The 12,640-nt window shown below is 46.5% G+C and overlaps 1 protein-coding gene and 1 non-coding gene across 2 annotated transcripts in view; both read left to right on the top strand.

Moving 5' to 3' along the window:
• The window catches only part of LOC126101579 (rabankyrin-5), a 443,789-nt gene that overhangs the window by 65,613 nt on the left and 365,536 nt on the right, over positions 1 to 12,640 (top strand). The window lies entirely within an intron of this gene.
• Positions 1,998 to 2,072, top strand: Trnat-ugu (transfer RNA threonine (anticodon UGU)). Its single transcript has one exon. It is a non-coding gene; the product is annotated as a tRNA-Thr (tRNA).

Raw genomic sequence — 12,640 nt, 5'->3', positions numbered from 1 at the left:
CCGGTTTCTGTGTTCTACGTGTCCTAAGTGGTACTTCCTGGAGGAGCAGTTGGACCACCCTCCTCCCTTTGTACCAATCCTTTGTCTGTTTGAAACTGCACTATGGGTTGTTTGTTTATTCATCTGCATGTCTGTCCATCTTACGCTCTCTTAATATAAGCCACCATCATGGTATCTATTTGGCCATTGGTGCCTTTTACACTAGCTCGATTGATTTCCTGTATGCAGAAGCTGCTGAACTGCTGCTAATGTTCCTCTCAGTTGATATGCATGCTGTTTGTCTGCCATGTACTGCCTCCCAACCTATATTTCTTTTTTCACTGACTCCCATGACCACCAGTAGAGGGTGTGCCCCTCTCCTCCATTGTCTCCTGGCGTTCACATTCAGTTCCTACTCCTCCTCCAGGAAGTACCACTTACGACACATGGGAGACAGAGACCGGGTACATCACATGGACATGTAAGACATGTGGGATCCCAAGGAAGCTTTCTATCAAGCATGAGCTCCCGAAATTTCATGGTTTCAGTGAACAGAATAGCAACAGTTCCAAGATGTAAAGACAGTAGAAGAAACACACTTTGCCACCAGAAATTCATACAAACAATTTTGTCAGTGGAAAAGCAGAAGCCATTGCCAATACTCCATGAGTGAGGACAATAAAGGTATGCCACATTTCCTATGGATGTGTACCCTTCACCACCTTGGCTTTGTTACAGCCTATGTTCATCTTGGACTTCAGTCACTGCCTAAGAAAACTACTCCAGATTTGATGTATTGCAGTAAGTTTCTTGACCTCTGCACACAACTTAATGGCAGCATCTGACGGCTCTAAGACTGACTGTGGTGTCGGGTGTGCCTCCATCATTGACATCGACCACTTTCAGGATTGCTTCCAGAACACTGCTGAATATTTACGGCAGAGTTCTTTGCCCTCTATCAGGCCACCCGTAACATCTGTGCGACACAGGATTTTTAACTGTGTTTTATACTCTGATTATCTGTGCCTTTCATAGCCTCTGTGTTCTATACACAGTCCATCCCTTAGTGCAATGGGTCTAAGATAGCTTCCACTTACTCGCTGTTGAGGGAGTCACTGTGATGTTCATGTGGGTTCCTGGTCACACCAGTCTGACAGGAAATAAGACTGCTGCCAGGGCTGCAGTCCCCCTACTTCAGTCCACTGGCTCTTCCCTCCCTTTGTACGATTGCACATTGCCGTCTGTCAGCAGGTGGTGTCACTTTGGCATTACCAATGATGTTCCCTTCATGGGAACAAGCTCTGGGGAAATAAAACTCTCCCAGTGGCTTGGCTAACCTCATCTTGCCCCTCTCACCATGAGGAGAACATTTTAGCTAGGTTATGGATTGTGCATTGTCATTGTAGCCATTGCCATTTGTTAAATGGCGATCCCAGCCACGTTGTGGGCACTGTCATCAACCTTCAATGGTTCATCATGTCATGACCAGATGCCCTTTTTTTTACCACTCACATTCTAATGTGTGTTTGCTCTCTGAGTTATTGTCTGTTTTAGCAGATGCTGCACAGGCTGTCAATCACGTTTTACTTTGTATCTGTCGTAGCAATATGGTGAAGGATATTTAATCTTTGGTTCAGGACAGCCACTATCTCTACAGCATATTTTTTTATCCACGAGTAAGTCCTTGTTCTTAGCTCCCTTTCCTTCCGGTGACTATATACTTATATGGATGTGGTGTCTGTTCTTTCAGACATGTCAGAAAGAACAGATACCACATCCATATAAGTATATAGTTCTGGCAATACAGGCCATGACCTCCTCCTCCTCCTCCTCCTCCTCCTGTGTGGATGCACACATATTACCTGAACTCTTACAGGACTTGGTAAGAATGTCTTCCACGAGTAATGAGTGTGTTGGGTAGGGACAGTACGAATGTAGTGTGTGGACATATAAGGTCAGAATGTGGGTCTCGTGGGCGGCGTGCGCAAGATAGTCCCTGCAGTTTCACTATCCTCTGTGCTCTCGGTGGCTCAGATGGATAGAGCATCTGCCATGTAAGCAGGAGATCCCGGGTTCGAGTCCCGGCCAGGGCACACATTTTCACCTGTCCCCTTTGATATATATCAACATCCGTCAGCAGCTGGAGGTATTAATATATAATTATAATTCCGGTTATTAGGCTTAACACACAGTTACTTTAAAGTTCTTTTGATTCTTGGTGGTCCAAGGCTATGATGGGGGCACTTACGACCTTAGTTGTTTTTGCACCCTAACCAAAAAAAATTTAGGAAGTTCACTCTTTCTTACCCCAGTCCCGCCCCGTCTTCTCACCCCTCCCTTGCGGTTCCCATACCGTCCCCTCCGGGTGCCACTCCCCCTCCTCTGCTGAAGAAGTGGCACCTTTCTTCAGTGCCTACTGGTGAAGGGGCTCCCTCTTGGGGCCCCTTCCTCTGGCATCTGTCAGGCTGGAGGCCTGCCACCACAACTTGGCCACAGGACACACACAGTCTGTGTATCCCAAGGTCACTCACTCTTTTTCAGTTCCAGATCTTGCAGACGTGTGCTCTCCCTCTGTGCTGTGCCCTCCTCAACCTAAGAAAGAGGAGGAGGAGGAGGAGGAGGAGGAGGAGGAGGAATTTAACTCCCAGTAAGAGACACCCACCCCCCACCCCCCTGGTGCCCAACCTGAGTCTGACCTCTTATTTATGGACGTCAGCCTGTCCTTGTTGGTGATGGATGGTGACCCGGTGGCATTATTGGCTCCAGCCCATTCACCTCCCATTTGGATACCCACCCCACCCCACCCTTATTCAATGGAACTGTAATGGATTGATTTGATTTGTTTTGAACAGGGAAGCTAGAACAGCGTAGGTCTAACCCACCACTGCTCACACTGAAACTGAGTTTATTGTGCGGTATTGCTCCCTGTATATCTAGTAAAGCCAGCCAATGCCCTTGAATAGCACAAGGAGTCCCTTTACCAGTTTTTTTGTTAGACACAATTTCTTCAGGTCTACTTGTCCCAATGCCATGCATTCGAAGATTAGGTGTGATGCAGTTTCTTCACCCTCATCACAGATCCTACATTTAGGGTATTCTTCCAGTATACCCATTGTGTGTAGGTGTGGTTTGAAATTCCCATGGTCTGTCATCAGTCCCGTCATGAGTTTGATCTCTTTCCTGTTCAATCCCAGGATTATAGAACTTCTTTTAAAACATGGCTTGGGCATCATTATCTTACAATGTTTTTGTTTATGGACCTTGGTCCAATATTCTACATGCTGTTTCCTAAGCCAGTTCCATAGTTCTAGTTTGATCATAGCTTTGGTGATTGTCAGGACAGGTTCTGGTCCAATAAATGGAGTAATTGCCCCCACCCTGGTCAGTCTGTCGGCTTGTTCATTGCCACAGATCCCTGAGTGGACAGGGACCCACACTAGGTTTACCCTATTGCTTCCCCCTAGCTCCACTAGAGCCTTGTGGCATTCTGCAACAATCTTAGATCATGTTGCAGGAGCTGCCAATGATTTCCAGGCTGCCTGGCTGTCTGAATAGATGTAGATGCTACAGTCATTGTAGCACATAAGCATATTCTCCTCCACGCATGCCCTGATTGCAGTAATTTCAGCTTCAAATATAGAGGCCAGTTTTCCTACAGAAACGATGCCCTCCAGTCTTGGCTGAACCTCTTACACCCCTGCCCCAACTCCTTGGTCTGATATTGACCCATCGGTGAACCAAACGATGTCCCCCGTACGGTGTCGAACTGTTTTCTCCCACTGCTCCCTGCTTCCAATTGTTATATTGTAAGGCTTGTTGAAGCAGTTGGGAGTCGACAGGCATTTCCCCAGCTGTTCCTATACTTACCTCTCTCACTATGTTAGTGTGTGATTCTGGATATCCGAATGAGACCTAGTTTTTGCCAGTTTTAAGTCTGTGTGACCCAGCTGCTGCCTCCATCTTGACCCAAAGGTGTACTGGAGGCATGTCCAGCATGGCTTCCATTTCAGCGGTTAGTGTGGTGCTAATTCTGTCTGTTATGACTAATCAGGCCAGTCCCTGCACCTTAGCAAGCTCCTTAGCTGCAACCTGCTGTTGTACCTTCTTCCACCACACTGCAGCCCCTCAGGAAATCCTAGGTCTAACCACTGTGGTATATATCCAGTACATACCATTGGGGTTCAGGCCCCAGTTTTTGCCACAAGCCCTTCTGGTACTCAATAGAGTACTTTTCGCCTTGGAGCAGGTGCTCTTAACATGTAGGGTCCATGTTAGTTTCTCATGTAAGGTTACCCCTAGATATTTCACTATCCCCTTCACAGGTAGAGTTTCATTGAAGAGCTTTAGATTCCAACTTGAATGTTGGTTATGCTTCTTCATGAATGGTACCACAACAGTCTTCTTAAGATTAACCCTTTGATCCTGTTTAATGCACCAGTCTTGCACAATGTCCAACACACCGTGTGCCATATTTCTAACTGTATCAGTAAATTTGCCAAGTGTTACTATGACAAGGTCACCTGTGTATCCTTGGCAAAAGCATTGTCTGGAATTTAGTTCCTCGATGAGTTCGTTCACCACTATATTCCACAATAAATGGGACAGAACTCCTCCTTGTGGGCAACCTCTAGTGGTGTTAATTACTATCTTTTCATTAAGCATGGCCCTGTTCCACCTATATATAGTGGTCCCTAGGTCTCTCTGCTGCCCTTACCATGGAATTGAAGGTCGTGTTACTGCAGGCCCCTTCAATATCCAGGAAGATGCAGAGGGCTATTTCTTGGAAGTGAAGTGCTTTCTCCACCCTTCCAACGAGTTGACAGAGAGCTGTCTCACATGATTTACCTGGTTGATTAGCATGTTGGTTTGAATGTAGAGGGGTCCCAATTAGCCTTCTCTCCCCAATGTACACATTAACCAGTTTTTCCAATGTTTCAAGAATGGACAGTTGTCTCTTCAAGTGCCTGAGAACCATTCTCTCTCCAGGATCACATTCTGGTGTATGTTGTCCAGCAGAGCATATTGAGGAAAGTGAGTTTGTTTTGAGAAGCAATTCCAGCATCTCGTGTGCTGTCTTTGTATATTCCCCATCCTCCTTTCTTAATGTACCTCCTGGATTGGTAGGTATTCCAGTGAGGATTCTGTAAAGTTTGGCTTGAGCAGCCGTGCTCTCCACATCCTCACAGAAAGCCTTCCAGGACGCCTCCTTTGCTTATTTAATTGCAAGGTTTTAGTTGACAAGGGCCTCAAGATATTTTGCCCATTGTCTCCAAAGGTTAAACAGTCTTCATACCTGTTTTCTTTGTGTTTCCAAGTTGTTATTCCACCAAGGCACACTCCTGTTTGTGCACTTCTTGGTGTTTGTGCAGTTGTCCTGATATGAGGTCACTATGGCAGAAGTAACAGACTCCGTTACTTCCTCAAACTCTACTGGATTCCTTGTCAAGGTTTTAATTTCCGATAAGCTTAACTCTAGGTCCCTTCCTGTATGTCTCCCGGTCTGTTTTCCTGGTATTCCTATAGGTCATGGTCTGTCTGATTCCCATTTCAACCCTGAATTTAATGTACATGTGGTCTGATGAGGATGGTTCTAACGCCACATGCCAGTGTTTGATATGGCTGCCCATCATCATGGAACCAAAAGGTATGTCAATTACGTCTTCCCAGCTGCTATTCCTGACTGTAGGTTCATTGTCCCTATTCAGGACCTCCAAATTGTTAGCTAGGAGAAATTCAAGGAGGTACTCACGTCTACTTGGTGTCCTTGCTCTGTCCCACACTGGGTTGTGGGCATTGGTGTCACATCCCACCAACAGTTGGTCACCTTGCCGATGGCAAGCTTCTACCAGTCTCCTCACCTCCAAAGGAGGAGAAAAGCTGCTTTTGTTAGGAAGGTATGCTGAGGCCAAAACAATTTCCCTCGTGATACCTCCCTCACATTGCTGCATTCTGATGCTCACTAGTTCCCTACAGCAGAAATCCATCATTGGCATGAAAAAAATTCCATTTCTTACATAGATGCATGTTCTGGAGTTCCTTAGATTTCTAGCACAAATCAGCTTACCTCCCTTGCCACCAAGGCCCGATATGCCCCCTTTACATAAGTAGGGTTCTTGTATCAGGGCCATGTACACTTCCTGCCTCCCCAGGCAGTGGCTCAGGGCAACTGAGGCGCCTTTACTCTGCTGAAGATTAATCTGCAGCACCCTCAGTCTCCATCTTGCTGCCATCATTGTCCTTGAGGTCTTTGATAACCCTGACTGTGACCTGCGAGAACCCTAAAAACAATTTCAAGCCTTGCTCTTGAATCGCCTTCAGGGACTTCTCTCTGACCTCCACCACCAGGGTTCATCCTTCCAGTACAACCTTTTGGTTGATCACTCTCCAGTCTTCTGTCGAGACTTTCAGGTTCTGGACCCCTATTTTCTCAAACAGTCTTAAGGGAAACATCCTTAAGGATCTTTGGTACCCATATTGATAACTTTGCAGTCTTAAGAAGTTCAACTGCCATCTTGAGCAGCAGCTTCGCATCTTCCCAAGGGGATATCTTAGGCACCTTGTCCTTAAGCCACTTCACCATGTGCACCCCCTCACAGACAAAAATGAGGGCACCACGCTCTAGATAGACCCTCCTGAAGTTAAGTCCTAGACCAGCATCTCTCCCCTCCCCCCCCCCCAATCTTTTCAAAGAGGGACACCTGTAAAAGTTTCTCCTGCTGCGAGGTGGTGGCTACCAGTGGATGGTGGCTACCAGTGGATAGCCTTCCTGGGTAACTGCCATCTTAAAAACCGAGACTGCAGTTCTATAGGTCTGTTTCCCTATTTCTTGCCTCGGTTTTTTCTGGACTCGCGTATCCAGATGGGAGTGAGTCTTAGATTCCTCCCTTATCCTCTTGTTGCCTGTCTTCAACATTGTGGGGGGTCTGCGTATTCCCTTCAACCTGAGGAAGTCTTTTCTTGGGTGTCTTAGGTTCAAGCCCTTTTAATTCCCTGTTCCCTGAGTAGTTTCCTCCTCTGGGCCCCAGACAAGGCTTTAATCTTGATCTGGTCCAACTTCTCGGTTACAGTTCCCACTTCTGTCTCAGGTCTAGGCCCTGATTCAGTAGTGGGAATGTCTTCCACCAGCCCTGACCCTGATTTTGGGTGTTTGAGGTCTGTTTGCCCCTCACTTTGTTTTAATTGGTCGTGTCCGTCTTGGTGCCATGAGATTTGGGGATCTACACGGTCCACACCACAAATACTCTGTACGGTGTAAGGATTTACTCAGGGAGGTCGCTCAGTATTTCTGAGGCTCCTTTTGCGACACATGATCCCGTATGCCATTCACCCCTCGGCATGGATCGCATCACACCTTCGGTTGGGAAAGGGAATTGGGTAAGGACTAGGAGCGGATAGGGAAGATGGTACGTTGTGGGACACTCTTAGTCTGATCCATCAGCTGAGGCCTTTCCGGCAGTAGGTCCTCTACCTTCATTCGGCATATCCCTCAGCTTCATGCAGATATGCAAGCCTCTCCATCTGCACGGACAGTGCTTCGTTGAGGTGGTATCCCCCACCATTTGGTATATGCCGTGACACATAAAATCTCTTGTTGCCCAAATGTGGAATGACATCTGGTGCACTGCTGTTCTCAGTAATAAACTCTGCACAGTCAAGGAGACTACTGCAGTGTGGCACTCTTCCAGCCAGTCCTCACCGGAAGAGTTCACACATCGGGCTCACCTATTGTTTTCTCTTGCGTAATGAGTCACTCATACAATGTAATTGTGGAGCCAGACTGACAATGGTTGAACTGGTCCTCAGTTTCCTTCGTGGAAGTGGTTTTATTTTCCCCATGGAAAGACCGCTGTTTTATCCCTCTGTTTTTACCATTTTTAGATTTGACCTGTCCTTTCATGCCTTCTGCTGTGTGTGTGTACTTTTAGCTTATTCGCTTTGTAGTTTGACGCCTCTGATTGGATCTGCCCACTTTCAGTGGACGCCTGCATCTTACACATGTAACTGCTGAGTCATGGGACTGATGACCTCGCTGTTTAGTCCCATAACCCCCCTCGGCAGGTCTTTTCTTAGTGCCACCTACTTTGTGCAGTTTTCTTCTATCTTCAGAAAGTCTATGACACAGCTGGTGCCATCATGTCCTCCCTAGGCTCCTTGAGTGGGGTCTTCAGTGCTACATCCCAATTTTATTCACCAGTTGCTGTCCCATTGGTCATTCTGAGTTGGGCTGGGACTGTTCTCAGCTTTCCCCAAGCACAGGAGAATGGCATTCCACAGGGCTCCATATTAAGTGTCCTTTTCTTCATCACTGTTACTGGACTTGGTGCCTGTTGGACCATTGGTCAGCCCTGGATGATCTCCGTTTTTGGACTAGCTGCCAATTGGTGGCCTCTGCAGAGTGACAGCTCCAGGGTACCATCCGGCATGATTCTGCATGGACACATTCGCACAGTTTTCAGTTCTCTCCCCTTAAACTGAGGGTAGTGCGTTTCTGTCACTGTACTACAGTCCATCTCGATCAGGAGTTCTACCTTGATGCCCAACACTTGACTATGGTACCCCAGTTCTATTTCTTGGATCTTCTCTGTGATAACAAGCTTACTTGGTTGCCCCATATTCAGCTTCTGAAGGTTGGCTTTTTTTTTCGTAAACTCAGTGTCCATCACTTCCTTCCCCCTTAGGGAGTGGATTGTTAGACTTTTCTTCGCCTTTATTGGCATTAGTTCTGCCTCATCTAGACTATGGCTGTGAAGTTTATGGATCAGCTGTCCTTCTATGCTGCTTCTTTTGGTTCCAGTTCACCATCGTGGTATGCATTTTGCCAGTGGTGCCTTTCACCCTAGCCCTCTCAATAGTCTTCTTGTTGACACGGGGATCCCTCCCCTTTAGATTTGGCACTCCCAGCTCATGCTTTCCTGTGACATCACTATCTACTCTTTCCCTGCTTACTCCTCCTATTCTTTCATGGCATCAGGCTGTCACCTGCCGCTGCCACCTTCAGATGGATTTACCAGTTGGTTTTTGCCTTGCTTCTCTCTGCTGTGACATCCATCTGCCCTCATTGTCCTCTTCCCCACATTCTCTCTTGACCACCCCCCTCCAACCTGGTTGCTTCCACGACCCTGGATTCAGATGGATCTGTTCCAGGGTCCGAAAGCCTACATCACTCCAATGGTGTTCCGTTCCATTATTTGTTCTGCCTGCTCTTATGGAAGTTACAGGATGAAACTGGTTTTTACGACAATGGCTCTAAATCTGCCGGTCTTGTGGTATATGCCGTCATGTTTTGATTGGCTCTGGATACCATCTCTTGCCTGTTACATGTGGGGGTATTTACCACAAAACTGATGGTCATCTATCAGGCCCTCTGCTTTATTAAATGGTCCTACTTCACTCAAGTTTTGTTATGTACAGACTCAATGAGTAGCCTTCAGGCTATAGCTTGGTGTTTTTCCTGCTACCCCATGGTCTCTACCATTGACAACCTCCTCATCGATCTTGGCGCTGCTGCTTGTATTGTTGATTTCCTTTGAGTTCGCGGCCATGTGGGTGTCCTGGGTAAGGAACTAGCCGATTGTCTGTGTCGGATGGCCACTTACTCCCCATTCTCCATGATCCCTGTTGGATCGAATTTGTGGCTTTACATCAAATCCCTTTCTGCTCACTCAAGAACCAATTCTTGGGCAGCGGCAGGGAGGGGGGGGGGGAGGGGGGGGGGCTACTGGCCTGTCTAATAAACTTCATGCATTCAAAGAGACTCCAATCATGTATGTGGTTTTCTTCCCTCCACTTCTTCTGGTGGAAATCTATCATCCTCTGCCATCTTCATATCCACCATACTATGTTGACACCGGGTTTTTTACTCTGCAATGAGTCGCCCTCCTTCGTACTTGAGCGGCCCTCTCACAGTAATCCGTATTTTGCTGGACTTCCACCACCATTTGGCCTTTGCATTAAATACGGCTTCCCACCTTTCATATCCTGGGTGTTAGCAGATGACCCTCACATTGTTAAATCTGTCCTTGAAATTCTTCGTGAAAATGGTTTGTTCTTCCAGGTTTAAGTACCTGGATTTTTCTTTGGAAATGGAGTTCCCCAGACAGCATTGGTTACGGAGACCTTGGCTTTGCCTCCACTCCGGCCAGATTCTCCCCTTCTTTTGCCTAAATTTTGTTTGGTCTTTCATTCTGTTTTATTTCCCCTTTTCTTGTGCCTTTTTTCCATATGTCTTGCCCTGTTCTACGAGGGCGGTTCAGAAAGTAACCTCCGATCGGTCACAGTGCGGGTTGTGGGGGGAGTAGCGACGCCATCTGTGCGTTCACGCACTCAACAGGTCAGTCGGCATCAAGCCGTGGTCGAGTGAACGTCGTACCTGCGCTAGTTTAGTTTTTGTGGCAGTTTGAAATGTGTGCTGCAATAGAAAACCCCGCCAAATGTGAAGTGCGTGCTGTCATAAGGTTTTTTACAGCCAAAGGATATTCTGCAGCAGCTATTCATCGTGAGCTTTGTGCCGTGTACGGACCAAGAGTTATGAGTGAAGGAGTTGTCCGTGAATGGGTACGTTTATTTAAAAGTGGACGAGAAAACGTTCATGATGAAGAGAGGAGTGGTAGACCATCATTGGTGACTGACGAACTCGTCCAGACAGTTGATGCAAAAGTTCGTGAAAATCGACATTTCTCAATGTCGGAGTTGTCTACTGGTTTTCCACAGATTTCTAAGACTCTCTTGTACGAGATAGTGACAGCAAGATTGGGTTACCGTAAGTTCTGTGCACGATGGGTGCCCAAAATTCTTACCGACCACCACAAAACTCAAAGAATGGCCTCTGCATTAGACTTTCTGTCACATTATGAGGACGAAGGAGAACCATTGTTAAACAGAATCGTGACCGGTGACGAAACCTGGATTAAGTACGTGAACCCTGAGACAAAAGAACAATCAAAGATGTGGGCACATTCAAATTTGCCTACCAAACCAAGAAAAGCCTCGCAAGATTTTTCTGCCAGAAAACTGATGGCAACGGTGTTTTGGGATGCCAAAGGGGTGTTGTTGGTTGAATTCATGGAACGTGGTACGACCATTAATCAAGACGTGTACTGTGAAACAATAAAAAAGTTAAGACAGGCTATACAGAACAAACGCCGTGGTATGCTGACTTCCGGTATCGTTTTTTTGCACGATAACGCCCGTCCTCGCTCTGCTCGCAGAACAACGGCCCTTCTTGAGTCCTTCAAGTGGGACGTTATCAACTGTCCACCTTACAGCCCAGACCTGGCGCCAAGTGATTATCACCTCTTCATGCATTTGAAGAAATGGCTCGGGTCACAGCGGTTTGATGACGACGAAGAGCTCAAAGATGCGGTCACAGGCTGGCTCCAGGCACAAGCGGGTGATTTTTATGCAGAAGGAATTTCAAAGCTTGTGAAGAGATACGATAAGTGCCTCAATCGCTATGGAGACTATGTAGAAAAATAGTGCAAAGATGTAGTTGTAAGATGTATATATTAAAATATTTTTATTTAACTTGGTGTATTTTTTTAAATCAACCGGAGGTTACTTTCTGAACGGCCCTCGTATAATGATCACGATCATGGTGTGGTTTGAGGTTTGGTAGGGATTGGTGGCAGTGCTGGTGCTCCAACACGCATAGCATCTCTGGATTGTCCCTGCTCTCGCTGTTGTCTCTCTCACCCTCCCCTTCCTGTTCTTTACTCTTCCTGTTGTTGCAATATTCTTTTTACCTCTTTGTTTGCCCATTTCCCCTTCTCTTGACTGGGCTGTGCTGTTTGTGTAGTTCCTCCCTTGGTTTCTGCCACCTTATATCATGGGACAGATGACCTCCCTGTTTGGTCCATTCTCACAATCAACCAACCAAGCAACTTTATCCATAGTTCACAGCATATCATGTGAGCAAAAGGGCAAGCTGATTTTCATACAAGCGATGATTTCTAAAACCATACTGATTTGCACACATCAGCTTTTTGGTCTCAAGAAAATTTATCTTATTCAAACTGAGAATATGTTCAATGATGCTGCAGCAAACCAATGTTAAGGATATTGGTCTTTACTTTTGTGGATCCGTTCTTGTACCCTTCTTATATACAGGAGTCACCTGCAGTTTTTTCCATTCATTTGGGGCTTTGCAGGGGATGAGAGATTCATGATAAATGTAAGTAGGTAAGGGGCCAATGCAGTAGAGTACTCTTTGTAAAACCACATTGGTATTCTTTCTGAGCATGATGATTTGTTTTTCATTTGCTCAATGTGGTGGAGTGTTATAGCTATGTGGGATTTGCCTTCAGTGTCTGGTTGACATGGCTCCCCCATCTTCGCCAACTTAAGCAAATGTTCTGGTCCCACTGTAATACTCTTCACTGCCTCAGTAACACCAGCTTGGCTGTAGCCGTGTGAACAGCCTACTCACAGAGGCTGGGGACCTCTGCTACAGAACAGCCGACAACAACTGCAGCTTAACTACGCAATACAAATTCTTTGCTTCACTGAGCATGCAAACTAACCTAATGTTTTTTTCTAGTAGGGAGATCCACTTCCCACTACTGCAGCCCAGGACTGGAGTCACAACCACAGTTCATATACAGTGTGTCTACTCTGAACTCGAATTTGCCCCACTGTCACTTCTTATCAGGAAGCAATTGCATGC

The sequence above is a fragment of the Schistocerca cancellata genome, chromosome 9, assembly GCF_023864275.1.
Source record: "Schistocerca cancellata isolate TAMUIC-IGC-003103 chromosome 9, iqSchCanc2.1, whole genome shotgun sequence".
In the NCBI taxonomy this organism is placed as follows: domain Eukaryota; kingdom Metazoa; phylum Arthropoda; class Insecta; order Orthoptera; family Acrididae; genus Schistocerca; species Schistocerca cancellata.
Note: the sequence above shows the minus strand (reverse complement) of the source record. Positions and strands in the feature narration are given on the sequence as shown.